Raw genomic sequence first — 6,941 nt, forward strand, 5'->3', positions numbered from 1 at the left:
TCAAAAAAATCCCAACAAGACGTTAACTGGTCGACTAAGACTTATAAATCGGATTATAACCAAAGCCATCCGTAAGAGAGTGACATTAATTTCAGTCAAGTCCTAAAAATGATATTTAGCTGTCCAGTCCTAGGTTTTGTCTCCATTGTTGACACCCATATTAATCTAATTAGCTTACAGAAGGGCCGTATCAACTTACATTTCCAGGAAAAACACCAAGAAAAATCCAAACCCTAAAAATGCTATCATCGAAGAGTATAATATAACCTTCCCACGCTTGCTATGCCGTACAGAAACTTCCAAGACTAGGCCGTCCTACAACTATTGACATATAAAACATTCCAAGAATATTCAATATCCTATATGCTACTAAGTATGAGATAAAATTCGGGCAATCTCCTTTGAAATTCCCATCTTATAAAATTTGGACAATATTTCTAGTGGAATTCTCATTGATTTAGGGCTTTAGCTTTGAAGCAAGTGAATTGAATTAGCCAAGTAATCATGGAAGCTAGACGAGAAAAGGTGTATGTTGCACTTGGGAATGAGGTACAAGATGGATTTAAGACCTTGGAGTGGACATTGAGGAGGTGGAAATCTCAGTCTATCTCCATAGTCATTCTCCATGTAACCTACAGCATTTCAGGGAAGGATTATGTTTACACCCCATGTATGTTAACCACCAAATATTGGATTTCAAGTTTTCATGTTTTGAAACTGAATTTCAGATTGGTTTTACCGGTTTTTTATTCTTTTGGTTTTTGTATTTCTAATTTTTATTATTTATTTGTTGCAGTTGGGAAGCTTCCTGCAGCTTCTGTAAGTGATGAGAAATTGAAAATTCTCAGCAGGTATGAACAAGAGAAGATTGACAAAATCCTTTCCAAGTATATAGCGTTTTGTGGCAAGGTGTGTGCTAATTACTATGGATAGATGTGGATCTTGTGCATAGTGTTTCTGTTTTGTTTGTATTTTTGTTAACTTTCATATATATGTTCTTAGGTTAAAACTGAAATACTTAAAGTGGAGAAATATGATGAATCCAGTCATAAACTCATCCTAGACTTGATTTCGGGACTTCACATAACGAAATTGGTTATCGGATTTGCATTCATCAAATCATCATCTTGGTATGCAACAGCTTAATTCTCTAAATTAATTTAGTCCTAGTATGTATTAAGAAGCACCTTTGTGATTTTACTGTCAATTCATTTTGCTTATTTCGTGAGTAGGAGACCGAAGACCGCAATCAGTGTGGCATTTTACATCCACGAGCACAAGGCCGAGTCCTGTGAGCTATTCATAATTTGTGGGGGAAAAGAGGTATTTCTAAGAGGAGAAAATGATCAAAGAATTATGGAGGACGATAAAGGAGTAATGGTTGCAAAAATGAAAGACAAGGTCAGCTTCAAATTTTTGATCGAAACGATGTTCCTTGAAAATCGTCACAGCTCATTTGCTTCACCAACAAAAAAGGACTCAATCAATTTGCAAAATTTGTGGGAAAATTTTGTTCAAGAAATTGAAGTCTACTACCAGCAGTTGTGTTCAGATTTGGATGCAGAAGATTATGAGCAGGGAAATGGTACAGGTACTTCTCAGCTGCCTAGTCCAACAGAGCCCATAATGATGCAAATTAATGGAACCCTAATATGGTAAGTTAGTAGCACATAGAACAAGATTATGCCAAGAGTTTCAAATAGAGCTAAAAGAAAACGATTTGGATGCTTCTCTTAATTAATGCATGATAAAATTTGGCACACTGTCAGAGCCTTCCAGAAAAATACGAGTCTCTTCGAAGAAAAATAAGCGAAACTCGGGCGAGGATACGACTGACGAAGAAAGAAGCCAAGGAAAATGCTAATAGGCATGCAAAAGCGGAACGGGCCATTTGTTTATGCGAGCGACGGGTATAAAACATGATTAATTTCAAGATATTTTAATATGTTATGTTGTTAGGGGATATATACACATTTAAAGTTAGGATCCGGGGATATATGTTTTTGATACACGTTTATGTAAAGCTCACTTCGTAATATATTTCAAAGATCCAACTATCTATTTCTTATGCCTTACCTCATGTCTACTAAAAATCATCCAAATCCCAAGTGGTATGACCGTTGGACTAATTAATTTAGTATTTCTTTGTAAAACCGTATTCATTCATTTTCTTCACCATTTTCTGATTGATGTACTAATTAAATATTTCAATTCGGGTCGTTGAACTACATTACGAATTGAGCCTTACAAATTGAGTGTCAAAATATGTGTCAAATGTGTGTGTCCCCAGATAACTCGTATGTATAATCACATGTCGAGGTATGATTTCATTTAATTGAGTGATTATTAAAAATATGACAACATAATATGTCAAACTGTTAGAGAAGAAATAGTATTCAAACTACTCCTTTTATCTGGTTTAAAAAGAAAAGTCTTTTTGTAGGCTCAAGAGTTAGGCGTTCATATTAAAGAAGAGGGTGACAACAGAAGAGAGTTGAAAAAAGACTTAGACACAGAAAAAGAACGACTCCATGCAGAAGTTAAGGACATCAAAGAAAGCAGGAACAAGATAAGGTCACTCATAGAGCTTCAATCTGAGCTTTTACACAAGCTTCACATTTGCAAAATGGCGAAGTCACAAGCGGAGGTCCAGCTGGAGAATGAAGGGATGAAACGTGCAGACATGGTCAGAAATATTGAAGTACTCCGACGAGAAAGAGATGTTTTTCGACGAAGGATTGAATTTTGTAGACAAAAGGATGCCACAGAAACGGCAGAAGGGTTGAGTGAATTGAGCTGCTGTCTCAGAGAGTACACAGATGAGGAGATCAAACTGGCCACCGACAATTTTTCAGAGCGTTTTAGATTGAAATCAGGAAGTGATTTGACCAGTGTTTATAAAGGGCGTATCAATCATGTCACACTAGCTATCAAAGTTCTTAACTCTGCTAATGGACTGTCCCAAGAAGATTTTCAGGCTAAGGTAACTGCTATAATAAATTGCTAAAGAAATATTCATGGGATGTACACGTTGCAGTAATTACTAAAGTAATATTTTCTTGTCAGACTTATATTTTTAAATATATGTTTTTGTTGCCAAATTGTGTATGTCGACTACACATCCAGACAAGATCCATATCAATAGTATTTACAATTCTAAAATACAAACATTTTATAATGTCAAATATCCTAGCAATTTTATGATTATCAATTTCTAATTGGTCATGACCAAGTATGCCTTAAGGTCGTTACGTATTTTATAGGTTCAAGATAAAGGGTTAATTTTCATGTGCAGGTGAAACTCATCAGCGACATTAGACATCCTCATCTGCTTGCTATGATGGGCTACTGCTCCCAGCCAAACTGTACTGTCTTCGAATACATGCACAATGGTAGCTTGCGGGACATCTTAGTTTCCTCCCATGAAATAAAGAACCTCGCCCGGGACCTTCAGTGGCACGACCGCATCCGCATTGCGGCGGAGATTTGCTCCGCAGTATGCTACCTCCACATGGCTCGGCCGAAACCCATTGTTCATGGTCACCTCAGCCCATCCAACATACTCCTCGACCGCAATCTCGTGGTCAAGGTCAGTGGTTTAGGGCTCAACCAATCCTTGTACGACGAAGGCCACATTGTATGGGACATAAGGGCTTTTGGGATTTTGACTCTCAATCTCCTAACTGGAAGGAACTGGGTTGATGAGGATATGCTAAGGGACAAGGAAGGATTAGTTCAAGTTTTAGATGAGAAGGCTGGACAGTGGCCATTGGATTTGGCAGAGGAGCTTTTCAGCTTGGTGTTAAGGTGTTTAACCATTACCAATGGACCCAATAGGGATTTAACGATGGTGAGAATAATGGAGGAGCTTGGTGAAATCAGAAAAAGGGCTGATGGTTTAGTAGCAAGAGGAGGATTTGGCTTGAATATTAAGGGAATTGTGCATGGAGAGGTCACCAATGATGTCCCAAGTGTTTTCATATGCCCCATATTTCAGGTTAGAGTTTAATATCTCACTATTTTTGGTAGACCTAAAAAGTGTCGATCTTTTTTGTGTTCGTGTCCTGTTGATCATAAACTGCATTTTTAACGGGTCCTTTCGAACTATACTCTAGAGCTAAGAACATCTGTAACACGTTGGTTATTCCAGCCCGTTTGGCTACTTCAGCATAAAAGTGATAAAATATTGCTTCCAACAGCATAGCTGTATTGTAACCTAAATGAGCAAAATGAACAGTTGCTAACTAAATCTAGCTCGAATGGAGAGAGAAAATAACAAAATTTTAGCTGACGCTGTTGGAGATCCTCTCGGAGTGGAGGATGCTCAACCCAAAACCGAACCGCTTTTTAACCGTTCATTTTATGCGTGACCCTTCACAATAAAGAACATTATTTTAAACCCTTTTAAATCAATGATTTTGACTTGTACTCATAAAAACAATCAGTAGTTATTATATACCACACTAATGGGTCCATATTTTGAGTTAAAAGAGGATCTCCAACAGTCTAATTATCTTAAGGTCATTTCAAATAGAAACGGTTAAGGGTTCAAAAGTTAAAAAATTCTCTAATTTATCCAAAAATCAATCTTCAACCTATGACTGAGCTATAATTTTTTGGAGCCCACATGCCATTATTTGGCCACAGAGGTATTGGGTTGGCCAAATGTAGCCCCCTCTTAGCCTTTGTTTGACCCCAGCTCCTCACTTGAAATAATCGATTCAAATTCAACGCCTAAATTTGAAAACATCTGGCAGTAGTTCAGTTAAATTAACAAATAAATTTAAAGTATAAACTTAAAACTAATAAATTATTGAGAGGATTATGTTTAGTCCATTTTTATTGAAGATGGTATATGAGTATGACCTGATACTGTTTATTTAAAAATAATATTTGTAGGCCTATAATTTTAGACGAGACTATACTTAACCCTGTCAGTTGGAGATGACCTAATTTTAGCTGAAAATCTCGAAAATCAATCCCTAACAGACTAGCTATCCCCCGCAAGTTAAATTAATTGGACGGGCTGAATTTAGTAAAATAGAGACAACTTAACGGAAAGTTAAACTAATATATTAAAACTTTTAGCATTAAAAAATGTTATTTTTATCACCTTCTCGCTTTGTAACCTCTTTTTTCCTTTTAAAACTATTTAAGGGGAAAGAGTTCGAAATTTTTATTTTTATTTTTTATTTTTTGTCAAAGAAGGATTTGAAACTATTAAGTAGGAAGAAGAGAATTTCAAACTCAAGATCCATATATAGAAAACCCAATGCTCTCTTCACTATGATATATTAGACGACATGCACTTTTTTTTTCTTCTTATTCGAGCAATATTCAATCTAGGCTAATCTTAATTCCATAGAGAGAGAGAGTCGTAGAAGCATATCGTTTTAGTAAATTTTGATATGTTCAAGTCTGCCAACCTACTTTATTTTACAAGAGTTTGCAACCTCTATATGTAGGGACCACTTTTGTTGGTGTTCACTAGAGTAAACAATGATACAAACATGTTTATTTTGGATACAGGAGGTAATGAAGGATCCACATATAGCGGCTGATGGATTTTCGTACGAGCAAGAAGCCATTGGAAAATGGTTGCGACTGGGGCACGATACATCGCCGATGACAAATTTGAAGTTTGAAAACAAGATTTTAATCCCTAATCATACCCTACGCTCTCTCACTCAAGATTGGCATTACAAAAGATCAATTCCATATCCATAATTGTGTTTTTATTTTAGAAATCCCAACGGACACGATATCTTTGTTGTCTTCATTGTGCCTATGTAGTTTGGGTCTCAGATAATGGTAGAGTTCACTTGTATAGGGGAGTTTGAGGGAGTGCTAGTAAGTGTGAATTTTGGATATCAACAAATAGTAATAAGAATCATCTAATTACGGTATGGTTTCTCATAAAAGTACTTTTGTTTAGTTACTAGACAGCTCAGTTAAATAAGTTTTTCTTAAATGTAAGACCTACATTTACTTTGACATAGTGATGGGAACACGAATTCTCGAATACACACTATATGTAACTTAGTACTGCATACACTGTTTTGCACACCTGCTGTATATTCATTGATGAATCGATTTTATATTATATATTTTACTCTTAGTATGTTTAGGTATTTATTTTGATAAAATTTTGATACTTTGATTTATATTTCTAATATCAGATATGTGACTTTCTCTTGGGCAAAAAGTGATCAAATGTTTATTTATCTATTTATAGAGAATTTGTGTGCTTGGGAGTCCCTGATGATTAATGATTAAATAAACCAAGATTGTAACTGGATAACCAACACTGAAAACCGTCTTTACATTGGATGGTTTGGTGGACGAGTGAGTAACGCGTAAGAACCTGCCCTTGGAGGGGAACAATGGTTGCAACGGCTGCTAATACCCCGTATGCTAAGGAGCAAAAAGAAGAATCCGCCAGCGTGCATCGCAGGGGGGTGCTCGCGTCTAATTAGCTAGTTGATGAGGTAATAGCTTACCAAGGTAATGATCAGTTGCTGGTATAAGAGGATGATCAGCCACATTGGGATTGAGACACGACCCAGACTCCTACGGGAGGCAGTAGTGGGGAATTTTTTCAATGGGTGAAAGCTTGACGGAGCAATGCCGCGTGGAGGTAAAGGCCTACGGGTCGTGAACTTCTTTTCCCGGTAAAGAAGCAATGACGGTATCTGGGGAATAAGTATCAATTAACTTTGTGCCAGCAGTCGCAGAGAAGATTGCTTAACCGTATCAAAAGCATGAAAAATTGAGTGTTTCTTATGGTCGCAATGTCACATCCCAACCCAGGTCCCCACCACATCCCGAGCTCGACTCCACCGTAGCACGATATTGTTCGCTTTGGGCCCCTACCACGCCCTCACGGTTTTGTTGCTGGGAATTCGCACGAGAACTTCCCAGTGGGTCACCCATCCTGGGAT

The 6,941-nt window shown here is 37.2% G+C and overlaps 1 pseudogene across 1 annotated transcript; it reads left to right on the top strand.

Annotated features, from left to right (window-relative positions):
• The first annotated feature begins 504 nt into the window (after window positions 1–504).
• On the top strand, window positions 505–6,022 carry LOC137719969 (putative U-box domain-containing protein 50; annotated as a pseudogene). Its single transcript, XR_015954871.1, has 8 exons — window positions 505–670; window positions 797–909; window positions 1,003–1,130; window positions 1,233–1,655; window positions 1,770–1,910; window positions 2,444–2,983; window positions 3,296–3,997; window positions 5,530–6,022. The product of XR_015954871.1 is annotated as a putative U-box domain-containing protein 50 (transcript).
• Window positions 6,023–6,941: the final 919 nt, after the last annotated feature.

The sequence above is a fragment of the Pyrus communis genome, chromosome 1 (assembly GCF_041283825.1).
Source record: "Pyrus communis isolate YQ-2024b chromosome 1, ASM4128382v1, whole genome shotgun sequence".
Classification (NCBI taxonomy): Eukaryota; Viridiplantae; Streptophyta; class Magnoliopsida; order Rosales; family Rosaceae; genus Pyrus; species Pyrus communis.